This window comes from Peromyscus eremicus, chromosome 22 (assembly GCF_949786415.1).
Source record: "Peromyscus eremicus chromosome 22, PerEre_H2_v1, whole genome shotgun sequence".
Classification (NCBI taxonomy): Eukaryota; Metazoa; Chordata; class Mammalia; order Rodentia; family Cricetidae; genus Peromyscus; species Peromyscus eremicus.
The window spans coordinates 13,103,635-13,129,062 of record NC_081437.1 but is presented as its reverse complement, the minus strand read 5'-3'; the positions used below and the strand labels follow the sequence as shown (position 1 = coordinate 13,129,062).

General features: G+C 41.2%; 1 protein-coding gene and 1 long non-coding RNA gene across 6 annotated transcripts in view; one reads left to right on the top strand and one right to left on the bottom strand.

The window, feature by feature from the left end:
* Slc8a1 (solute carrier family 8 member A1) overlaps nucleotides 1-25,428 on the bottom strand; it is a 332,595-nt gene that overhangs the window by 93,446 nt on the left and 213,721 nt on the right. The window lies entirely within an intron of this gene.
* On the top strand, nucleotides 46-5,392 carry LOC131897368 (uncharacterized). Its single transcript, XR_009375661.1, has 2 exons — nucleotides 46-321; nucleotides 4,955-5,392. It is a non-coding gene; the product is annotated as an uncharacterized LOC131897368 (long non-coding RNA).

Sequence of the window (25,428 nt, the reverse complement as noted above, 5' to 3'; positions counted from 1 at the left end):
CTGCCAGGGTGAGAGCTGTGCCCTGTTACATAGTGGAGGCATGTGTGCATTGTTAAGTCATGTTCTGAGGAATGCAGGCGTCCAGGGAGGCACAGGCCAGCAGAAGCTGTCGGAGTCCGCCCTGGAGCGGCTTCCCCACCTTTCTTCTCACTCATCTCCACCAGGCGGGGCTCTCCAATCTCAATGAAGAAGGTCTTGTTTTTCTCATACTCCTCATCATCAATTACCTTGACTGCAATTGTTTTGCTGAAACAGAGAAGAATAGAGGTTGGCGAACAGGGGAAGAGACATGCAGAGGAATACAGGCAAGAAGAAAGCAAGGTTAGAGAAGTCACGGAAAGTCATATAGGTCTGTGGCCCGGGGCCATAGAATTAACTCGCACCAAGTACAGTTCTCAACATTAATAAGCTTGTCATCGGCATGAGAAAGAAAAGCAGAAAAATGTAGATTATAGCAAGAAAAGGAAAAAAAATGCTTATTTAAGTATTTAACTCTTGTGTTGTCTTAGGTATCTCCTGGAAGTCATTGCTTTAGAACGAATTAATAAAGTACAGTAGGGCCCGTGAGAAGTTTCAGTGGGTGAAGGCCCTTGCCACCCAGTCTGATGACTTGAGTTCTGTCCATAGATATCACCTAGTAGAAGGCGAGAACTGGCTTCAGCAAGTTGACCTCTGACCTTCACTCACCTCACATGCCACGGCAGGTACACCCCCCCATACATGTATGCACACATACTTACCCACACCCCTCCCACATACACACTTAAATAAACAAAGGGACTACAAACCCAATAAAACATTGACAGAGATGTTATCCTAGTGGTGGATACTTTTCCCTTTTCTGTGTTTTACTTTATTTCCAAAAATAACATGTAAAAAGTTTTTGTTGAGTTTATAATAGAATTACATCATTTTCCCTCATCCTTTTCCTCCCCCCAGACTCTCCCATATACCACTCACTACTTTAAAAAAATGCATGGCCTCTTTTTCCATTTACTGTTGTGATTGTGTGTGTGTGTGTGTGTGTGTGTGTGTGTGTGTGTATGTATTATATTACAAATGATATACATTCCTAAATACAGAAAGACGACTTGCTCAGTCTGTATAGTGTTACTTGCATATATAACTTGTCAGGGATGATCACTTGGTATTTTATCATTATATTTCATTTCGAGTAACACAATGTATGTGTAAAAGCATTATAGAAGAGAACAAAATCTCTTCTCTCTTTCTACCTAGTGTCCTAGAATCTAACTTATTTAAGTTCCTTGGAAGTTGTTATTGTTTTACAGTTTGCATTCCTAAAGATGAAAACAAAGTGTGGTGGCAGTGGAGGGGATAACTGCTGATGTAATTATTTTCATTCCGTGTCAAATTGACTTTCAACTTTCATTAAGCTGTGGCATTATACTTCTTTTCATCTTCATCAATACATTGTGGTGCTTCATGGCGAATTCTTCCTGCAATCCAGCCTTCGGTAATGTTTGTGCTATGGTCCTATGGCTGTGAATGACTGATGAGCAGTCAGGACAAATGCAAATAGTATGCAAATCTAAATGCCAGGAATGATGCCAGACATAACTCATGATGGAACTGAAAATAGATCATCCTAATATTACCTTTTAACTAACAAAGTTAAAGTGTGGTATATATTACAGTTTACCCCGAGCCTCCTAAATACTGACCTAACAAGATTTTTAAAATAACATTAACCGGGATAATATCTGATTAAAGTTTTTGAAACAATAGGCTTGTATAAACAGAAAGTTTTAGTGACGTGGAGATTCTTTACTTTTGCTAACATTTTCTGGATCTTTTAGAAAAGGGTGGGTCCATAATCTTGCTTTTAGTTCATTGATGAAATCTGCCAAGTTGCACTTAGACATGGGTTTTCTAAGGATCATTTGTCTTTTAGCACGGAGAAAGTATGGAGAAATTCTCTGAATTTCCCAGCCCCTCATTCCAAATGTTTAACTCTTCCTTCCTGGGCTCAGCATCGTAAAAGGGAGACCCAGTGATTGCTTGGGGCCTCGTATGGTCCTTCCCTTACCCAGCGACATAGCATCATGACACTGACACACCAATTTCTCCCTCCTGAGAAGCCAGGGCTCGTGAAAGTACCTTCTCTTTGTGTTCCAAAGACTACAGCAGGTGACCAGCTGACATGACTAATGTAACAATAATTTCAAGAGTATGACAAAGTCCAACTGCACGTACAAACAGTTCCTGCCTAATTGTTAGACAGCTTTCTGGATTTCACCTATTTACTCCGTGTGTGTGTGTGTGTGTGTGTGTGTGTGTGTGTGTGTGTGTGTGTTAAGATCAGCTGGCCTGACTAACTTGGGATGTTTAGTTGTTAATTTACATCTAAAAATCCAAAATACTCTAAGAACCCCAAGAAGACCTATTCGAAGCATATTTGGAATTGTACGTTCTAATTGAAAAATAGAAAGTATCTGCTACTTTTAAGTTAGATCAAATTTACCATTCAAAATATGACCAAAGTTCTCTTTCTCTCTTTCTTTTTTGTTAATAAAACTTGTGCTCTTTAGGTACTACTTTCCACTTTGCATTCTTGCAATCTTCAACTGGAGTTGCACATCTGTCCTAAAGCAAGCAATGTCATGAGAACAGGAAAGGGAACGTGAAGGAAACTGAAAGCGTCATGTTCGCTACTGTCCTTAGGATCAATGCCCCAGCATTCATTATGAAGGCCCTTCCTGGTAGGCAGCATAAAACTGGAAAGCCCTCATGATAGCAAGTCAGGTTGCAATGTCCTTGCATTTTATTATATGACCCATATAATATTTCCAGCCTACAGAACGTCACAGATACAGGTGTACTAGAGAAGTCAAGAAAGTCTTTCTAGTGAGTCAGTGTATAGGAAAGGCACCAATTTTATGTCCGAGGAGCAATACACCAACTTATTCAGTACCTCCAAATCACCCACTGATGCCTTGTTTCTTATCACTGCAGAATGTCGTTACTATTCCTCTACCACTGTGCGCTAGTTAGCCTTAGTTGTCGACTTGATACAACCCAGAACCACCTGGGAAGAGAGTTTGAGTGGAGGAATCACCCAGATCAGGTTGAACTGTGGGCGTATCTGTGGGGGATTGTCTTGATTGCTAACTGAGGTGGAAACACCCATCTTCAATGTGGCAGTGACCATGTCACGGGCTGGGTACTGAACTATGTAACAGAAATGAAAGCAAGTAAGCAGGTAGTGTGGGTGCATTTGTTTCTCTCTGTTCTTGACTGTGGGTTTGAAGTGACTATCTGCTTAAATTCCTGACACGACTTCCCTGCAATAATGGGCTGTAGCTTGGAATTCTAAGGTAAAAACAGACCCTTACTCCCCTACGCTGCTTTTAGTCAGGGTACGTTATCACAGTAACGGAAATGAAACTGGAACACATTGTAATAGCTTTATTTCCTATGCCCCAAGGCAAGAGTTACAATATCCCATAAAACTAGCTTGCAGTTTATCATTGGAGCATCTCTATTCATCAGGACCAGAATTCTTTGGGAATATCTCAGCATTTGGTAATCATGATATGAAAAAGAAATGAAAGATAAAGACAAAGAAATATATCCATGTATGCTTTTATAAAGATACCTAGGATGGATAGCATTTGCATAACAGCATATCATTTCAAAATCATTAGAGACAGAATCAATAATGCCCTTGGCAAGAGAAGCCATTAAATTATATATTGATTTAGCTTCTCTAGTACAGTAAAGCTATTAATAGGAAATGTGATTATTAGAGGCCTTTTTAGTCGCTCTAAAGTAGCAGGATGAAGTCAGCCCTGAGTTAATTCTCTAAATGAAGACAGACAAAGTCAGGAACCATCGCTTGCTAGGTTCACGTTATATATACTTCAGACCAGAAGGTAGTGATGGTGAAACGAACCTCTGTAATTTTTAGAGGGAAATGTCATGTGAAATGCGGGACTCGATTGTCATGTCTCACTTCGCGGAGCCCACCCTTGAAGACCAAGCTGCCAACTCACCCACCACAGAGCATGCTCGCAGCACAAGCTGGGGCTGGTTTGCTGAGTGCAGCCGGACAGTCTGGATAACCACTGGGGGCATGCTTTTGCCTCCCCAGGATTTGACAGTAGAAATGGAGCCTCAAGGACTGAGGGGTCCTGAAGTGTTCCAGTCTTCCCCATTGCCACATTAAAACTCTGTTATAGGGACTCTCCCTCACTGAGATCACAGTCGCACACTGGCCTTTCTGCTTTCTTTACCCATAGGAGGCTGTCAGGTAAGCGCGATTTCTTTCAGTTGACAGGCTGACAAAATCGAGCCTGAGAGAGTTGGCTAAACATAGTCTTTTAAGCAAGCACAACTTGTGCATTATTGCACTGATAAGGAATAGATAGAAAAACAATTGCCCTGCTGTTTTCAGCAATCCTGATTGTTCTAAAGACCTTGAGGAGAACTCACTTGGTCTTTTCTATTCTTAACTACAAAAAAATTGCATTTTTTTTATAGAAATGAGTAAAACAGCTGAAAAACCTTATGATAACGTTAAAATATTTCTCAATGGGCCAGGATGTTTATAGAAGCTATTTTTTATTTTATTTCTAAAGATTCAGCTAAAAAAGGAGTTATTTAGTAGAAAAAATACAGATCTTCCCTTCTGGTCTTGATGGTGCCTTTCATGTGCACACACCAGGCCAATAGGATTCTGCTTCTTAGTTCCTCTTATCTGATGGGTCTCAAAGGACTCATCCCCTCCAAACAGACTACCAAGGAGTCTGGCCATGAGTCATTGATGAAGGGGAGAAAGCCATGGCTTTATTAGCGGTGGTTGACACAGAAAAATCTCTTTAAAATATACTTTAGTCTTTGTTCAGCTACAGTGGCACTCCTATCTTCTTTTTTTAAAAAAAGATTTTTAATTTAAATCTGACTTTGTCTTTCCGTGGTTTTGTTTTTCTAGGTCTGCCCTTGGTGTTAGAAGATGGCGGCAAGAAAAAGATGAGCCTGGGGGTTAGAGAGGAGGAATTCCTTTCCAGATTCTCATGCTGAATGTTTCAATGAGAACATCACAGATTTGGATGCTTCCCGAGCTCTCCCCGTTAAGATTTACCCTCATTTAGGCACACTCGGAGAAGAGCAGAATCAGGCCCTTTTTATTTCTTAATCCATAGGTCTTTCTGATGTCCCTAGAAGTAATTCTTACTACTTACAATTTACAGAGGAAATTAGACTCCAAGAAGTTAGTGGCATCCAACTTTAACTGTTTATTTCCTGAACTGGCTTCAAGGACCAGCTCCTTTGAATTAAATCACCTAATGCCAAGCACCAGGTCCCATAGTCAACTATTCAGTACATTTATGACCACATTAAATGATGGAGATCATTAGATTAGATTAAATGCAGACTTATTATTTTATCTTTACATTCACAAAGACTTCTTGTATGAACAAGGATAGAATTTTATTTCTATTTTTGAAAGGAATACAGGACATGGTATAGTCTACGATGGCTGCCTTACAAAGTTAAATCTTTGAGGAGATAAAACTTTAATTGGAAAATGTCACATTAAACACAAGGGGCTTCACCAAAACTGAGGGCTGAGTAGCCGAACAACAATAAGCTCAGCCTCATTCAGTGCTGCCTAATAGAACTGGAATTTCAGGTCCACTCCTGACCACCAAAATTAGTATCAATATTTTAATATTTCCAGATTAGTTCTATGCATGGTGAAGTCCAAGAAGCCATGATAAGAAGACAAATGGACTCTTAAATTGGATAATATATTAAGAGGTTGGCGAAAGTTGAGTTTGTTACAGATCTCCCCGTCTGTCAGAATCACCTGGGAGCATCACAAACTTTCAATTACCTGGTTTCACTCCAGATAAGCTAAACAAAATTCTTCAGTTGTGGAGACCCAGTACAAACATAGTTTTAAAAGATGTTTCTGATGACTCTAATATTTGATCAGGGCTGGTAACTGGCTGATGCTGATGGCCAGCTAGAATGTGTGTCCTGGTGTCTAAAAGGCTACATTAGAGAAAGTGGGTACTGCTATCACCTACCATGACTGGCTTGGTGTTAAGCTGTGTCTCTGATTTCAGTAGTGCACTTTTTATGAAATTAGGTGCATCAGAGTTTGGTATATATGGAAAGGGTGGGATTGTGAGAAAGTTCCAGACAAAACAAAACTTTAGATCTAATGAGCAATCTGGGTTGACACGACACAGCAGTATTGGTTTTTGTCTTTCACTGAATTCTATGGTATCTTTCCTCTCAGCAGACAACCTTAATAACATAGGTGAGAAAAACCCCTTTAGTATCCAGGCAGCAGCACTTACATTCATGCAGAATCATTTCCCTCTCAACAACAGATTGGAACTCTGTGATATGTTTCATGCAACAGTGGTTGCCACAGAGTAAAAACCTAAGGTGTCAATTGCACCGAAGACGGTTCTGTCTCCTCTCTTTTCCTGGTTCTCCAGAAAGCCTTTGAGTCTTGTGAGGAAGAGACCACGTGGTCGGAACTGGGAACTAACACACATGAGCACTCTACTTTCAGACTTAGAAGTGTCGCTGGCTGGACTGACCACAAAGATCCCTGTAATGTCTCAAGTCACAAAGTGACGTCCATATCGTGGGTGAGTTTGACAACTGATCTAAAGTGTACCTCCAGTGAGTCTTCAGGAGAGATTCCCACAACTCAAAAAGATAAGTAGACTGAGCACCAAGGGGACAAGAATTGGAATAGGCATTTCACTAACGAAGATAAACAAATGGCCAATAAATGCGTGATTAGCCACCAGGGAAAGGCAAGTCCAAGTTGCATTGAGATACCAAGTCTCACCAGGATGGATGTCATGAAACAGATAACATGTTAAGTGAGAATGTGAAAAAATTAAGATCTTCACCAACTACCAGTAGAAATGCAAAATAGTACAGTGAACAGTTTGGAAAAGTCCTCAGATGTTTAAAAAGAGCGTCACCATAGGACCAACAATTCCACTTCTAGGTATGTGGCAAAGAAAATAAAAACTGGAAGCAAGACAAGAATTATCAACCAATGGATGAATAAGAGAAATGGGATCTATTTATAAGACAGAATATTACTTGGCAATGTAAAGGAAGGAAGTATTGATACATACTAATGCATAGAAAACTTTAGAAGAGTATAGTATATTCAGTGAAAGAAGCAAGGCATTGGAGATGACATACTGTATAATTCTATTTACACCCCCCCCACACACACACACGCACTCCAGAATGGGCATATCCAGAGACAGAGAATATATCACAAGAATTTCTCTAGGTTGCTAAAACCCCATGGGTGAGTATAGGGTTTTGCTTTGTGGATAAAGTTTCTGAATTTGATATCAGCCATGGCTGCAAGTTCCGAGGACATACTAAATCCGCTGAACTGTATATTTTTAAATTGATTTGCTTCTGTGGTATCTGAGGTTTACCTCAAAGAGCCAGTGCTGGGGAAACTAAAAAAATCTGCAAGTTTTACAATATATCAGTCTTCACACAAGGCTGCTTCCTTGGGTGAGAAAGTGTAAGAATGCTCAGAGCTTTCAGTAAAGACTCAAGTTCTTCAGAGTATTGCCAAGAAGGAGCCGGGGTGCAGCATGCCAGGAGACAGAGCAAGCCATTACATCAAAGCTAAGTACCTTCCCTGTGTCTGTCAGTTCCTCTTCCCCTCAGCCCAGGGCTCTCAGCATCCTTACAGAAAGCTGCCTGCTTCCTTCAGCATCAAGGGCTGCCTGCTTCTTTGACATGCTAAGTATTTCTGGTGGCTGCTACCTCAGGCGTGGCTTCCAGGCCTTATTTCTTTCCCCAGGAGTCTAAAGTATTATGAAAAGGCCAGAAGCATCACACCCCTCACAGCATTTGTTTAAAAAGGACAAAAAACAAAAAAACAAAAAAACAAAAAACAAAAACAAAAAAACAAGAAAGGGCCCTAATCATAGGTTATGTCTGTCCTCCTTCAGGAGGCACCATGCTCTTCCATCACTGAGGGCAATCTCCAGCTCCATCCTTGACATTCATTTCTCTCTCCCCACAAGGAGCAAGCAATAAGATTGCTCTGCATGGCTTGAATTCCCGTTAAACTTTAAACTTCCCCCCTCCTCTTCCAGAATTGATTGGTGAGTGGCTTTTCGATTTGAGCATAGAGAAAGAAAATGGAAGTCAGAGGAGACTCTTGAATAGTATTTGCCATTTTTCTTAAGTGATCTAGATTGACTCTCCCTTCTTACAACATTCCAGATATGAACAGGTTGCTATTCTTATCCTCTTTGTTAATACTCTTACATTATTGTGAGGAAGCTAGAGAGAAGTGTTAGGCATGGGTTCACCAGGGAATTTGTTTAATATCCCATGCTAAGATGGTTACAGGAAAAGCACCCATGATTTCATCTGTTTATTCTTTTGAAATGGTGAGAGTATGTAAAAGAAGCTCATATGACTGGGTTCCTCACTTGGCTCTTTTTGGTTCAGGTAATTGGATGGGCTCTACCTGGCTTCTTTCCGAATATCAAAGATATAATATATTGAATGAGATTAACACACCTCACATCACAGCAATTATGTTTGCAGGGCTGTGATGATCAAATAATGAGTGTCACTGTTCACAAAGTTTGGATGATGGAGCTCCACAGGTTGTTACAAGATCAGATGGAATAGCACATGCAAAGATATTTTGTAAAGGGCGATGAACATTAGTCCCTTGTTATTATTAGCTGAAAAGTATGGCGGGGGTTGAAGCTCAGTGGTACAGCTGTTGCCTAGCTGGGAAGCAGTGGCAGAGTTTTATATGTCTTCTTTGCTTGTTTGCCCAATTACCAAAAGGGTGGTTGGAAAACGGTGGGGACTGAAGTCAGGAAACATCAAATGAAATAGGGGGCAGTCCCCACAAATCCACTCTCAGCTACAGCTCTGGACCACCCCCTGTATATTGAGATCGCCAAGGGCAGGACACTGAACTCAAAGCAGGACACAATTTCACTCTGCTTAGCTTCACAGTTGCAGCTCTGTCGCGTCCCCAGTTACCACCAGCTGCAGGTCAGAGCGTCTGAAGTCTCCCTTCCTGGAGCTCCTTCTGGGAAGCGGAGCCTGGCAAATAGTGATGCTGTCAGTCTGTCACTGGAATGGACTCTGAAGAATGAGAGTTCCCGAAGTAGCTAAATCAGAACGATTCTCCAGAAGGACTGTCATCCACTCCCTGATCTCTCTGCCTCGTTAAGTGGTAATTGAAATCATTGCTTCAAACAGAGGGAGCAGGGGACAAAGACAGCTAAAATGTTGCCGCACCAGGAAGACCAAGGGACCATCCAAGAATACTGGAGTGAGGGTTTTCCAGAATAACTCTCTTGTTTTATTTTTCTCTGTTCACTCTTTAAACAGAATGGCGAGTACTTGATTTTTTTTTTTCCCAAATGCAAAATAGTAACAAAGATAATTCATTCTTGGTTTCTTGTTTCTTTAAATCTCAGTGGTAAACTTTAGCCTCAGAAGACATGACCAACATCTTGGCTCATGTGTGTGATTACAGGAATCTGGGAGTGGGAGCAGGAAGACGGAATCAGGTGACAGCCTGGGCTACGTGGCCCACGGCAGGCCAGGCTGGGCTACAACAAAAATCCTTGGCTCTAAGACCACGGAAACAAAATGAAAACAAATGGTAACAATCAAAAGCCTCCTACAAACATGGAAGCAAACCGAGAAACTCACAGGTTACCCTTCTTGAAATGAATGAACAAACAAACAAACAAAGAGAACCTATGAGCTGTCTTCCTCTCCTTGGAAGATACAGTGAATGATTTGGAGAGATGATGTAGGAATACAGGATCACTGTTCCAGTAGCTACTGTACCAGGCATTCTAATACCTACCAAGGTTCTGATCTAATTTGACAGGACACCAACAAAACTACACTGGCAAAGTCTATTAAGAGAAAGCGACAATGGTATCCTGGAGACTGTAACTTTATGATATTTACATATTAACCTAATAGTTGCCTCACTCAATTGAAGTCAATGAACATCAGTCTTAAGGGAGTAAACGTATAAGGAGCCAGGGATTGTTACTAAAGGCCGCATGCTGAGACAACTGTCCATTCAGTGAAAAATAAAATGGATCAAGCATCAGACAAAATGCCTGGCCATGATGGTTGACGTTTGTCAAAACAGACCTTGGTCTATTGGTCTGTTTTTATTGTTGAACAGCACTTGTGTCCTGGACTCTGAGAGGCACCCTTTTAACCTAATGATGAAGGAGTCTCAGCCACTGAAAATGTATTCATGGGTCATGGAGATGTCACATAGTGATTGTCTATCTAAACATGTGCAAAGCTCGGGCCTCAAACCAGTAACTTCCCCTGCTCCTGGACACGGTATTCCCTGATTTGTTCTCAAGACTACGTGTATTCCTGTAATATGACGTTGTTGCCTGCCCTTGAAACTAGCTTCTCTAGAAACCATTATTTCAACGAACACCTCAACATCGAGGTTAACATCAAGAGTGTCTTGTGGGAAGCTAGGCATGGCAGTCCATGCCTGTAACCCCAGAGCTTGGACAGCTGAGAAGAAGGATCGAGAGCTTGAAGTCAGCCATGGCAACATGGTAAGATTCTCAGAGTGGGGAAAAAAAAACAGAGGAACAAAGAACATCTTCTCTAGGCCAGATAACACATTTCTTAGGTTCAAGTTTAGAAACTGTTATCAGCCCCTTAATTTCAGTCTGCCATTGCCTTCTGTGGCGGGGGTGGGGTGGGGTGGGGGTGGGGGTGGGGTGGGGGGTGGGGGGTGGGGGGGGTGGGGTGGGGGGTCTCTTTCCCTCTTGGCCTGTAGGCCACCAGCTCGAGAGGGGAAGAGGTAGAAGCGGTGACGGAAAGTTTTGTAGGCAGCCCCTGAGCACAAAAGGAGACAGCACTCTGGGAGGCAGATTTCAGTGAATCAGCTTAACTTTATTCCAGAGTATAAGGAACGTATAGGATTGGGGAGCCTGGGGACAAACCATAATTTGCATTAAGTGGCACACTCCTATCATAAGGCTCCTAGCACAAGTCTCAGTCATCATATGTGCAGTAAGGGAGCCTTCTAGCTGGGATCTACGTCAGGGTTCAAGCTAAAGATAAGTCAGGCTTCTAGTTTAGACACAGCTTTAAGATAAGGTCAGTCCTCCAGGCCCAGGGACATTCTGCAGATAAGGGAAGGTAGAGGCAGGAAGTTCTGCTGGAGGGAGGGAGCCCCAGGTGGCCGAGCTATGGAGATAAGCTGCCAGGCCACACGAGGAGACGGCAACCTCTAACCAATCAGCAAAAGTCTTTCAACAGCCTTCTGTAAGAACTTAGAATAAAATGAAATTGATAAGGCTGTATTGCAAGGATGGCTGCTTCCCCAAGCTTCCTCAAAAGCCCTCCTATGTTGGCATTAGACTTTTCTCCCAGATTATTGCTGTCTTGAGACCTTATTTTTTTCATCTGTATCTATAGCTCTATATCTATCTATCTATCTATCTATCTATCTATCTATCTATCTATCTATCTATCATCTATCTATCTATCTATCTATCTATCTATCTATCTATCTATCTATATCTCTGTCTATTTTGCTCAAAGTAGAGAGTTTCTGGGGAGATCAATGGAAAGATCGTGCTGTTGGAATGTTGCGGGCCAGCTGCAAGAATATGCTGAAAACATCTCTCTAGGAAAGGAGCCTGCTTTGGGATTGTCGGGAGATTAGCTGGATTTTCTTAGGTCTTTAAATTCGTATTCTTTCTTATTTCCTTCCTTCCCATCTTCATAGCCACAAAACCTACAGCAGCAAACTCATCTCTCTGCATGCATTCACATAAAATATGCTTAGAGACAGATACTAAATACTTTTTTGAAAATGGCTAGAATAAGCCATTAAGCAATGAGTTGACGCTGACATTTAAATTTTACATTTCTGTTCTATGACTTTGTGTGTGTGTGTCCACATGTATATGAAGTCATGCCTGCACATGTATAAAATGCATGTGGAGGTCAGAGGACAACATTCAGTGTTATTTTTCAGTGTTGTCTACCTTTTTTGAGACAAGGTTTCCCATTGGCCTGAAAGTTTGCAAGGAGGCGAAGCAGGCTGGCCAGTGAACCTCGGTGATCCACTGCTGTAGTGCTAGGATTACAAGTATGCACCACCACACCCAGCTGTTCCTAATGCAGATTCTTGGGATGGAACTCAGGTCCTTGTGCTGCAAGGCAGGCATGTATTTTATTTTTCCACTGAGCCATCTCCCCCCAGCTCTATGTTTAATATTTAATTGCTACCTTACATTAAATTAAGCTTTCCATATTTCTGTCTCTAGGTATGCATTTAAAAAAAACACATCTGGGTTTTAATTCTGTATTGCATGGTGGATACCCATTGCTCATGAAAAAAGCTAAGTAACAGATAGAAATACACTGACTAGCAAGTGAGGTGTGGGGTTGGAAGGTCAGGTGGGGTTCAGTTTTGCTTGTGGCAAAGGAGTCTTCTAAGAAGTTCCTAGGTGAGCTTAAATTGTTCCAAATGCTATTTTTTCCATGAGTAATTAATAATAATAATGTCAATGGGATCATGACTCAGAGCACCTCCACATTATTGGCAAAAGAAAAGGCTTAAAGAACCCTTCTCAGGGACAAGACTCAGGTGGCTGAACTCTTGTTTCCCATTTCCTGCCTGTACTTATATTATTTCTCTACTCTTAAGGCTCAGGCTCCTGGACTGTGAGATGAGTACAATAATAGTATTTATCGAATCTGATTGCATTATGCACCAGGGCTGGTACCTCTGAGGTACCACAATATTATGACAAGTGTCCAATGGGACCCTGGATGACATTATGTCAAGTGACGAACCGGGCCTTTTGTAACAGGACTGTCTGTAGTCTCATGCACATGACTTCATCTAGGTCTTAATTTCCTCACCTGCAGAAATACAATTCTTTCCCCATGAGGTTGTAAGAGGGTCCGAGGAGAAGAAGGGACTGGGTGCATTGCAAGCATTCACTACTCTACATTGCAAGCATTCACTACTCTACAGGAAATAAAGAGCTAAGGGAACAGACGTTAGGAATCTCAGGAGAGCTCCTTTCCCAACATCAGTAGGAATCAATGAGAGACACGTTTGTTTTCTCAAATCAGATATTCAATGTATCTTCTTTAGCTATCTTCCTCTGAAAAAAATCTAGAAACAAAACAAGAACTAGTCTTCCCTTGACTCCCATCCTTGTTTATGTAAAACACCATAAGCTTCCAGTGAGCCTCACTCTGAATCCGTAGGTTGGGACTCCCCTCATCCTTTCTCACTAAAGACAACCCAGCAATGTGGACAGCTTCAAGATAATGCGTGTTTTACTTAAAGCATTTCCTGGCTTCTCTAGATAAGTACCTGTTCATTGTTAAGATTTAACAAATAGAGAAATGGGAAAAAAAATAAGTAACAGCCTTGATGTTGGGGATCACGGGTGGCAACTCCACTGTCTCCGACTGCGCATCTATGAAATGATTGTTGACTAGAGGGGGTCTGTGATCAAGTCTCTGGTCCTCTCAATTGGACACTTTGAAAATATTCAGCTCCTAATAAATTGCAGAAAAACCTTCAGCATACGATTTTCTATGGGTGAGCTATTTGGCATCAGCCTGTTCAGAGGTGGGCTGTTTTCCTTTCGCTTTTCATCAACATCTGGAACCTCCTTTGACACTTACTGTGGATAGTAACCTTCTCCAGCCCCTTCCACTCCACTGTTTTTTTTTTTTTTTTTTTTTTTTTTTAATGAAAGTTCTTGTCTCAATTTTGTCATGTGGAAACTTTGTGTGTCCGTGTGTAAGAGGAGACATCCTCTCCTTGGTTACTACTAACTTTTAGGTTTATTTTTTTCTAAACAGATTTTCAGGATTCAGTCGCCAATGTTGTTTCCCCAGAAGGCCCTCCTGCCTACCTCACAAAACCTCACGTTTGCTTCCTAATAAATAATCCTCTCTAAACCACTTGCTCTGCCAATGCTGAGTGCCCTGCATCTAAGTGGCTATTCCCTGGGTTGTCATCAACATAGCATTAGGCATTTCCACTCGGATTCAGCCTTTGCCTTCCCAAATGCTTCATTTTCTAGTCTAGAAGAAAAGAAAAAAATCTCCCAGTTCTTATCATGAAAATGTCCCGGTTCACCTCTCATTACGGAGAGGAGCAAATTGAAATTTAATGAAATCAGCCAATATCTCAAAACTAGTGGCTTCCCGAATCAATATTAAAACTCATCTCCAGACTCTATCTAGTTCCATGTCAGGCATTTGATTACTCTGTCATTACTCTGGGTTCTTCCTCTCTGGCTACTGAAGGCCAGTTTATCACTATTCACAGCAAACCTTTCCTGAGTCTCCTCCTTTTTAAAATTAACTATAAGCCGGTGTTAAGTTCACAAGGAACCACGTTTTTTTTTTTTTTTTGTTTTTTTTTTTTGTGTTGGTTCTATAACTTATTGGTGAAATTATTAAGGCCACTCCATGTAGTTAAAAGGGAGGTTTATTTAGTGGCTTAACTTACAAATGAAGGGATAGGTAGGTTGCAGGGTCTGGGAAAGACATAGCGCAGTCTGGCAGTGTTCTCTGGAGAACTCCGCTCGGTCTACCTCCAGCGTCCAGGGTCCAGGGACCAAGAGAGCCCATGCATCTGGATCTCAGGTCTTCAGGGTCCTCTCTTGGCCCCGCCTTGTAGGCGTGACAGTTACCGAAGCCTCAATGGGAGTTGGAACTTCCAGATCAAAGCTGGAATGGCTACCCACTACAGTAACTCACCACCTTTTCCATGTTGTCCATCATGCTGAGGGGCACTTTATAAATTTAACGGCTTACACAGTGGAATTTTGGGCTTCCTTTAGTAGAGACGGCGATATAGAACCATGGCTTACGAATCTTTGACCTCTAACAAATGTACAACATTTACAGACACAGCAGTGAAGAGCCAAGGTAAAGAAACACTCACAACTGAACCACAATCATATCAGGATTCCTTCATCCTAGCATACATCTGTGTATTGTTCTCTTCTTTCGTTGACCTAGATCCTAGCATGTCAACCCCGACCAATCACTAAACAAAGAACATGATGGCAATCTGTTAATCTATTTTCATATAGTAGGAATTTGGTTAGTAACTGTGTATTTGTAAATATGTGACTGTGTGTGATACCTAGAAAACAGCTTTCTATTTTTAAAAAGGCCTTAATTTCCTTAATTGAAAGGGAGTAATTATAGAAGGAATTGGCTTTGCAGTGATGTGTTAAGCCTCTTAGGATGCTGGGTTGGGTGCCTCTATGGGGAAGATGCCTCCGGAATAGTTGATGACAACAGATAAGAATTAAAACTGACATCAATTAGGAATCCAAATTATTAGCAGCAAAGTATCAAGGGCCTCCATATGCCTCCTGCTTTGTGTTGTTGCCTTGGACTGTTGCTGCAAAACCAACAGGCACACTGTGGACTCTTACTGAACCTTCCAGTACAGCACCCAGGTGGCTTTAAAAACCCTTCCAGGATATTCCGCTCACCTAAAACTCACCTAATAGTTATCATTTCCAAACCCTTGTTCTTAATGGAAGGAACCCAGGGTGCTTTATAGGTAAGACAAAATTAGCAAGGAAACAATTTAGCCGTTCAATGATACGAGTAATTTGAAGCTTAAAATCAAAATTAGCAAAGCCAGGATGGACCCTATTGGCTTTGAAGGGAAAATGTGTTTTGCGTTTTTTTTTTTCTCTTCTCATTTATGTTCCTTGCTTTAATGGAAGTTTTCCCCCAGTTAAGCTTTGTAGAACTGCAGCTGGCTTACGGAATGCAAATAATGATGCTGTTTAATAAAACTGAACTACTGGACCAAACACGGTGAGGAAGTACTTGGTGAGAAGTTTGTCAATCAATTATCTACTTCTTTCTGATGTGGTTATGTTTAAAGTGCACACTGTAGGGGGGCGGGAACTTTCTAAGCAGCTATTAGAATAATTTCATTTTATTATGGGGCGTATAGTTTGCTTAGGATCCAGAAAACAAATCTTCATTGTCATTTCAGGATCCAGGTTATTTTGAAAAACTTGTAGGAAGTCTGCATTTCTTTTTTTGTTCAGACACTTGTGTAGGCGGAGCAGACAGTGGGATCTAGACCTGCAGCTTTCAGCAGTATGACTTTATCTAGTCACTTTCTCTGCATTTCAGAAAAAATGAAAGGAGGAAAAAAAAATGGATGCAGCTCAGGGGCTTAATATAAAAAATGTGATATCGAATATCGGAAGACTTTCTCAATTAAGAAAGTATCACATGTAGAGTGCCTTTGTGATTACAGTCCAGCTACTTCATTTTCTCATTTGGTAACTATGTTTGCTCAACTTGAACTTGACAATCCTTTCAGCAAACTAAAGCTCCTCAATTCCTTCCCCAAAATGCATAGGGAAATAATGTCTGAATAGTGAAATATTCATTTTGGGAAATAAGGGTTTTCCGTGTGAACACAGACTCAGCAGCACCTGATGTCTACCCACGCTTTTGTGCTGTCTCATTTCGGAGCTCTGTCTTATATTTATAGAACCAGAGCCTTTTGAAACTGGCAGCGGCAGGCACAGTTGACTGACAGACCACAAACACACCCCTCATTAGTTATGTATTATGGTGGCGTCACACTGGATTTTAGCATTTGTACCAACACGCCAGGTAGAATTGGATTTAAGTTGTGTTAGTTATATGTCCCATGAAATAAATACCAATGAAGGGAAAGCTTTTTGCAGTGATTCTCAGAGGCAGGTCTACATATTGTGAGCGAATCCTAGTCATTCCACAGAAATAGGCCTTCAGTTTTTATGTTATTTGGAACAGAAAATCTTTAGAGAGTCATTATAGTTATAGATTTCTGCCTCTATAGTCAGTTGTTATCTTGGTACAATATTCATAGATCTTGACTCCCTTTTCTAGTGGTTTCTTTTGGATTTGTAAGATAATCAAAATCAAGAGGTCAAGCTTCCTGAGACATTTAAAGGACGGAGACATTGGGAGGGAAGGAAAGAGGTTCTATCATATAGCTACACGATCCATCAGTCACATAGCTCAGGAAATTCACGTTCCCAAATAACGTAAACTCGCTGGACAGTGGCCCATATTCAATAGTAACCACATTATCCATGGACCTGACACCTGTATATGCTGTGACAATTAGTCTAGGGCTGATACCTGGTCACTATGATTGTCATGGCTGAGCTCAGTGTCATACGTTTGTATTTGAGTTTGTTGTTGTTGTTTTGTTTTCTAATCTGTGATGGTTCCTTACATTTTCTCAGCAAGGGCAATCAACATATATTTTAGAATGAAAAAAAAAATAGGAGGTTTGTTAGTGTTGATTTCACCAAGTAAGTGAGCAAAATGAATGGCATGTAGGTGATTCAAGCTTATGGCATGGATATTATTGGGGCAGGTTAGATATACTTAAAAACCATATGTCAGATTTCTACAGTGTATTTTTCCATTCATCCATTTCCTAAGTCTCTACTAAGGGTAGGATTATGCATGGAGCCTACGTTAGGTGTCAGAGAAGAATAGAGGAGCGTGAGTTCACGGTTTCAAGAAAGGACTGACATGGACTGCAGAGAATACATATTTTCATCTGTGTTAATTGTAAGTAGGGCTCTGTGTTATGGGAACACAGAGGAGGAGGAACTTTACAAAAATCAAGAATAAGTGGTCTGAGTCTTGATGCAAGAGAAGTTTCTTCCAGGCAGAAATATATTCAAGACTCAAAGACAGTGTGTGTGTGTGTGTGTGTGTGTGTGTGTGTGTGTGTGTGTGTGTGAGAGAGAGAGAGAGGGGGGGGCAGGGGTGAAATACAATGCAGCATGACACAAACATAAGTTGACGCCAGATAAACAAACAAACCTAGTACAAATGATCAGGGCAAGGAAAGAGCCTGCTACCTACAAGAAGCATCAGGTCCATTTTACTATATGTATGATGTACATGTGTGAGGTCGGAGATTGACGAGTGATGTTTAAAAACAAAACAAAACAAAAGAAAACAAAACAAAACCCGAGTGTTTGAAGCCAAAGGAAATACAAAGTCATGTGGGCACAATTTTGCAAGGAAGAGAAAAGGGGTCTTGGTTATGGACTACCATGACTTCTTTTGACCTTTGACATAATCAGTTCAAACAAGAAGGAAGCCAGGAAGTATTTAAATACTATTTGAAGAAAGGTTTGGCCTCTTGTCTTCCAGTCTGACGGCCAAAGCTGAAGAAATAGAAGCTGCTCCAATTTGTTTTCTGCAGTTTCCCATTCCTGAAAACCTGTCTGCAGGTCAGAGAAAACAGACCGAAATTCCACAAATTGCTCTCTTTGAGCTCCTTCTTTAGACTGCAAAGATCCATTTCTCATCACAAGATGGAAGTAGTGAAATACACATTCTACCGGAGAAAACACCAGTGAATTGTAAACTGACCTGATTTGCATGAGCAAAAAATCCAATTATCTAACACAAACTCATGTCTGAGCACATATTTTACTTTATTTTTATCTACCATGAGTGATTTTTTTTTGCCAGCTTTTGACAAAATGATGCTTGGCTTTACATATTAAGTTTTAAAATTAACTTATCAAAAATTGAAATACTGGATGTCTGAATTACATGTAAGATTGCAATTGTATTATTTTATACAGTACTGACTGAGGAGCTGGTGAGAGAATTATAACAAAAAAAGTGTAACTAAATGACCAGTTAAAAGAAGAGGTGTAAAAAAGGGTAAAAGGATTATCATTCTCTCAATATAATCACACACACACACACACACACACACACACACACACACACACAATATTCAAGTTACTCAGTTAGTAGTGTGGTATGTGAGGGAGACAGAAATGGGATACAGGAAGAGAATGAAACATCTTGGGGCCAATCATTTAATATTATAGGCAACTGCAATACAAGAAGATTGAAGGCATGGGTAGCATGCCATTGGCTCCTATCTTTTCTTTGTTTTATAAAGGTATGAGCAGAGAAGGATTGAAGGTAAAGTAGAAACCAAGGATTCAGCCAGAGCATGTCATGTCGTTGCCAGGGGTAGGTGGGTCTGGTCCATCATAGTAGAATGAGACTAATTGAAAGTAGTTAAGATTGGAATGTGATCTGGCCCCTGAGGTAGAGCAGGTTGCTGGATGTTAGGGAGTTATACAAGGCATTAATAGAGAAGATCCATTCCAAAGATGCACTCAGAAAGTGTAGACCTATGTAAGATGGAAGCCAGGTAAAGTGTCTGTGGTGATGGGCAAAAATATGTGCACTGTGGCTTCGTGGAATTGAGAAATAATACAAGGCTGTGCATAGATAGCATCACACAGCAGATCACTGTCACCACCTGGGAGAAGCGGCACTCCTCCAGAGACAGCGATGACAGCAAGGATGAGTGTTTATTGAAGATGAGCTGCGTCCTGAAATCAAGCCAGCAGGATGGAAAGACGACATAAAATCAAATCTGACTCTTATGTGGATTTCAGAAATATGTGAATCTATTGACTTCCCCAAGTTCCTAGAAGAATAGTTGGGATCCACAGAAGTTCCATACATTTGGAAAGGAAGACAGGATTTTGGAACAGGCATGTAGGCCAGAACTTGTGACGAGCATGCTTTCTATGATGCCAAGGGCCAGAAGTTCCTTCCTACTTAAGGCAAGGGAGCTGAGGTGGGCTGAGGAAGCTTACTGGGATCAATCTAGTGTTGTGAGATGCAAAGGAGAGGAAGAATGCTGAGAAAAATTTTGAAGAAAACCTGAAATGGTCACAATGCCTCTTCCCTGGACATTTTCTACCTGATTTGCTTGAATCTCTTTTCTATGGTTATCTTTTGCTAGTTTACAGCTACTAGCTATTTAAGTAATCGGTCTGAGCATGGAAGATGGGTAACGACATAAAAGATTAAGGAACTGGGAAGGTGGGGATAATAAACCGTTGCCTTAGTGTGTTTAATCTAAGTCAGGGTGGGATAAGTCTTAAAGAACTTATGGAGAATATGTTGGAAATGAAAAGGAAACTCTTATAGGGGAGAGTGTTGTATGTTTGTCATACACATTGAGATGGTAACTGAAGACAATTTTGTGGTGTGAGCAGACTGAGTTTTTTTTCCCAAGAGAATTATCTTAGAATAAAATGTTCACAGAATGTGAAATCTTTTTCTTGAATAATGTTGCTGGAAAAAGTATGCTAAAGGAGGAGGGAGGTGGGCAAGTGGGGTAGCAGAAGGTGAAGAGGCCTGCCATAGGAACACTAAGCAATTGCAGAGTCCTTAGGAACTATGGGGTGTACGGTAGGGTGTGTTTCCACTTAGATGCTGTTCTAGGTCTTGGGCAATATTTTAGAAACTAAGCCAAAGAGTTGATTTGTGTTGTGATGGCAGGGTCGGGAGTAGGGAAGGAAGGAACTTGAGGTGGAATATTGTGAATGCATTGAGCTTTGAAAAAAAAAAGAAGAGGAGGAGCTGTAATGATTGACAATTTTTAAATGGAGATGACAAAGAGAAATTGAAAGTTAGATTAATAATAAGAAATGGATTCCCAGCAAAACCAAGGATCTGAAGAAATCACCTCTGAACTTGAGTGGTTCTGAGACTGTCTTAATGAGGATTTCTATTGCTGTGAAGAGACCCCTTGACTACGGCAACTCTTATAAAGGAGAACATTTAATTGGGGCTGGCTTACGGTTTCAGAGGTTTAGTCCATTATCGTCATGGCGGGACACGGCAGCGTGCAGGCAGACATGGTGCTGGAGAGGTTGCTGAGGGTCCTACATCTTTGACTGCAGGCAACAGGAAGTGAACTGAGACCTCAAAGCCTGCCTCCACAGTGATACACGTCCTTCAACAAGGCCATACCTACTCCAAGAAAGCCACATCTCCTAATAGTTCCATTTCCTATGAACTTATGGGGGCCAATTCCATTCAAACTACCACAAAGACTTACAGAAAAAAAAAACCCACAATATTAGACCAGTGTGTCATTGGATCCAAGTGGTGACCAGAACAGAATGCTTACCCAGTATGCAGGAAGCCTTGGGTTCCATCTCCAGCACTGCATAAACTGGGCATGTGCCAGCATGCCTATAATCCCAACACTCAGGAGGTAGAGGCAGAAAGACCAGAAGTTCAAGGCCATCCTCCCATCTATAGTGGGGACAGGAATAGCTTGAGCTACATGAAACCTCATAACAAACACCACAGATGCCTTCCCTTTCCCTGACCTCAGAACCTCTGGCTATGTAGGTGGAAGGTGAGCAAAAGAAATCTCTAATGCTTAAGAGTCTCCCTAATAAACCTAAGGTCATGATCCACCAAAGGACGTGAGGAAAATGTTAGGTGTACTCCTATCTCCAGGTTAAGAAGTAAACGGCATTAAGAAAAGAGCCTCAGTGGTGCCCGCCTTTAATCCCAGCACTCGGGAGGCAGAGGCAGATGGATCTCTGTGAATTCCAGGCCAGCCTGGTCTACAGAGCGAGATCCAGGACAGGCACCAAAACTACACAGAGAAACCCTGTCTTGAAAAACCAAAAACCAAACCAAAACAAACAACAACAACAACAACAAAAAGTCTCAAAGACCTCAGGTCTTTCTAGGTTTATTATTATTACTATTTTTTAAAATCATTCTCTGCCTTTAAATAGCTCATGGGATCGATCTTCTTCCATAACACTTTTTTACACTGTCAGATATTATGTTCAGGGAATGAAAACAAAAGATGGTTCTGGCAGATTTTTCTTTAACAGAGAAATTCTCCAACTCATCTACTTTCAGCATATTGATTCCTGGTACAAGTCAGTTTATTATAGGATAGAATTATTAAGTCCAGAGTAGTCTTCTGGGGAGGAGGGGTTCTTTATGGTGTATCAATTTGTTCTACAACCTGTATATATAACTTTCCATTGGAGGATGGCACGGATATATATCCCACACATCTGCAGCTGCCAACCCAACATGGCTGCACGTACTACTGAGGAACTAGACCAGGCTTGTCTGTCTCTCTTCCATGCAAACTATGCCCATCACTTCCCTGTTTAGAGGCCTGATGAAATAATTCTCAGGCAATCATTTAATAGTGACACATCTCCTCGTATAGGAGGGACCCAATGTCTCATGCATGCAGATATCTGCATTATTTTCCCTAAGTTCAGATCATTAGCAGAAATGACAGCTGATGGCTAGGGACGGGACTATAATCTTATTGTGCACAGTCTGAGGACAGAAAGGAACCAGCAAATCACAAAAGCCAAAGACATCATAGAGAGAAAGATTCCTTAAGAAGGGGTTGCCAGCGTCTAAGCAATCAATTAATTCCCTAACCTATTCACTGACTTTTATGAATGAAATAGCCTAAGAAATTCACTTAATTAAGCAGGTGGTTAAAAGAAAGAGAGGCACTTGGCCACATTAGCAGGTGCTTTCCCCTTTATGCCCTCCTCTGGCTGGCATCCCACCCCTCTGGCAGGTACGTTCTTGGGTCAGCTTCCCTTTCCTCAAATCTTTAAGGAAGGAATCTCAAGCCGAATTGAGTGTTCTTAGAACGGGAGAGAACTGAGTATCTGGAGGGAAACTGATCTCTGAAACTCTTTCCTGTTTGGGTTTTTTGCTTAGCTTGTTGGACTTTCCCCACGTTCTCTGTGGAGCTAAGCATGATGCTACCGACAAGGTTCTAGATGAGGTCTTTTGGCAAAGGTCCAGGGTCAATGGCTGCTTCAGAATGCTGCATGGGGGGGGGTGGTATTCACCGAGAGAAAGCGGGGCTTCCTGCCCCTATCTCTACGTCTGTCAGTTGCCTAGAGCGCAAATGAGGTCTCGACCCCCTTCTCACCCACACAAGCAAGGGACACTTGACAGCACTGACCAGATGGGCAGAGAAGCAGAACCCTAAGCTTCTCGGAGGACTCGCTGACTCTCGGTCAGTGCTTGTAAAGAAGAAAGGAAAGGTAGAGGATCTTGGAGACTCTCTGAAAATTTAAGATGAAGTTACACAACTAAACTTTGTTTCTACCTTAAATCATCGAGAATGTCTTTGTGTACATATTCTCTTCTAAACTGAACATGTGGTGGTTCTATGTAAGATATAGGAATAATGTGATATTGTCAACATGAGTAAAATACAGAAATTAGACATAACTGAGCTGATCGTAGGGAAGATAATCCTATGGCAACACAATCCTTCATTTTGAAAACAACCGTGCTTAAGTGAAGTGTTATGCTTATGCACACTGGCTATTCTCTCATGGGAGGCAACAAACGAGATTTTTTTTAATTTCTCTAACCTGGGAAACTGATTTATAAATATAAATGTCAGGTAGTCATGCAGTGTGTTCTTCAAAATGCCCACTCAACTGACATCTAATTACTTCATGTCATTTCTGTAAAATATTTCAAGTAGTAATTTCATTTACTGTGGGACACTGCATGCTAGTTTTAAAAAGACTATTAGCAAAACCTACCCAACCATAAACAGAATATATTCTACACTCTGAAATAAACTGCACAGTGAGATGGAAAAAAAAGGTGACTGAAAACCCAAAGGAAAGGATGTGGTAATTGACCTCCTCTCAGGTGTATGGAGAGTATGTTCTGAGCATGCTTATGAATGTACAGACTTAATACTGGATAGGTCCTTTCTTCAAGACATTCCCTGACCTAGAAAGTACGTCTGGACTTATTCCCAGGGTGATCATTACTCTGACAATGTTCATGGCAATTCTGTAGACATTCTACTTTCCAGTCAATATAATATTGGAGGGATGTCCTCATGATCAGTGCTCTAAGAAAGGATGTACAGGTTACATATAGAGTAGCTAGAGCCAACCGAAGGAAAATGAGGTTGTGTGCTTTGGGGCTTGTGACTAGATCATCATTTGCTTTGGATGAGACTTGGAGGGTATGGTCTACATTTTGTCCTAAGGCCATCCTTCTCCAGGCTATTTCTTAATCCACAATGGTTGCCCTGCAAAGAACAGCCTTCCAGAAGAATCCAAGTATAGTCTGTACTATACTGCTGGTGATCAAAACCCTAGCATCCCTTGAGGCTTATTTTCTACAGGACAGAACTTCTCCAGAAGATGTGTGACAGCAAAAGAGAGGACACAGTGTTGCTCACAGTGAAAAAGAATCTCTCTTTGTATTTCTAGAGCAGTGTGAATTAGCATTTTGGAAGCAAAGAGAAAACTCGCCCATACTTTGCAAAGAAACTTTGCCTTCAAAATTCTTCTCAATTAGAAAAACACAAGTACAAAATCACAGGCCCAGAGTTTTGCCTTTTGACACATTATCCTGGTTCTACATGATGACCAGTCAGTGTGAAATTGACAGGAACTTACTCTTGGCTCTTGTTCTTAGGTTTGGTTTTAACAGAGGCATTCTGAGAAGGCTGGAGAAATATTCACCAGTGGCCATATTTGGCCCATCAAGTCCCCGCCCCCCCCCCAAAAAAAATCCCTGTATCATTTATCCTGATAGAGTAGTGACACAGAACAGATGTCATTCCAAAGTTAAAATGACATTGTTTTCATAACAGAATCAGCTTACATCACGCTTCAATACATCACAGTAATGTTCCTCTCTGTACACTGTCATGGAGAGGGTGAGTTAGATCTTTCCAGAGAGCTTGCCAAGCACAAACGATGGGAGGAGTCAAGACTTTCTCAGGGTACTCACCAGCTGGCTTACACATCTCCTAACTTCAGCGAGGCAGTATGGAATATTTCAAGTCATTACCACACAAACCCCCTTTGGAGTTCTCTGGTTCATGGAGGAATTTAACAATGTCCCCGTGGTAGGTGGAAGACCAGAGCTTTTGATGGCTGGGGCTACTTTGTTGTTCATATCATTTCCTGTCCTTCTTGGACCATGGTTATCCGAAATTAATTTTTGGTTCAAAAGCTTAAGGGCTACATGCACACTACTTTTGTCCACTTAGCAGCTGGAACCTGACCAAGAACTCCTCATGCATGCCCAATGAAAACTCTTCTTTGGGGGAACCCTAGTGGTACAATGCCACACAAGGATGTCAGTCACTGTCTTGAAACTATTGCAGCGAGCCTGAAGAAAACCTCTGCATCCCTTTAGACTTTGTCCTTAGTTGGCTCCGTGGTTCTCATCATCCCCGATATACATTGTTAGGTGATGGATTCCTGTTAGAGTGAAGCGGCCCACTTAGATGTTTATGTTTATTGAAACCAGTTATTGTGAGCAAGAATAGTGAAATAACCTTGCAGGGAATGCTAAAAAAATTCTCAGTTCCACATTACATTCTTTTGTTCTATTATCTCCTCTTTTTGCCTCTGATAAAAAGAAAGATGATGAAGGTAGAATATAAGTTATAAGACAAAACACTGAAAAAATATGACTCCAAAGAGAGTACACCCTCAA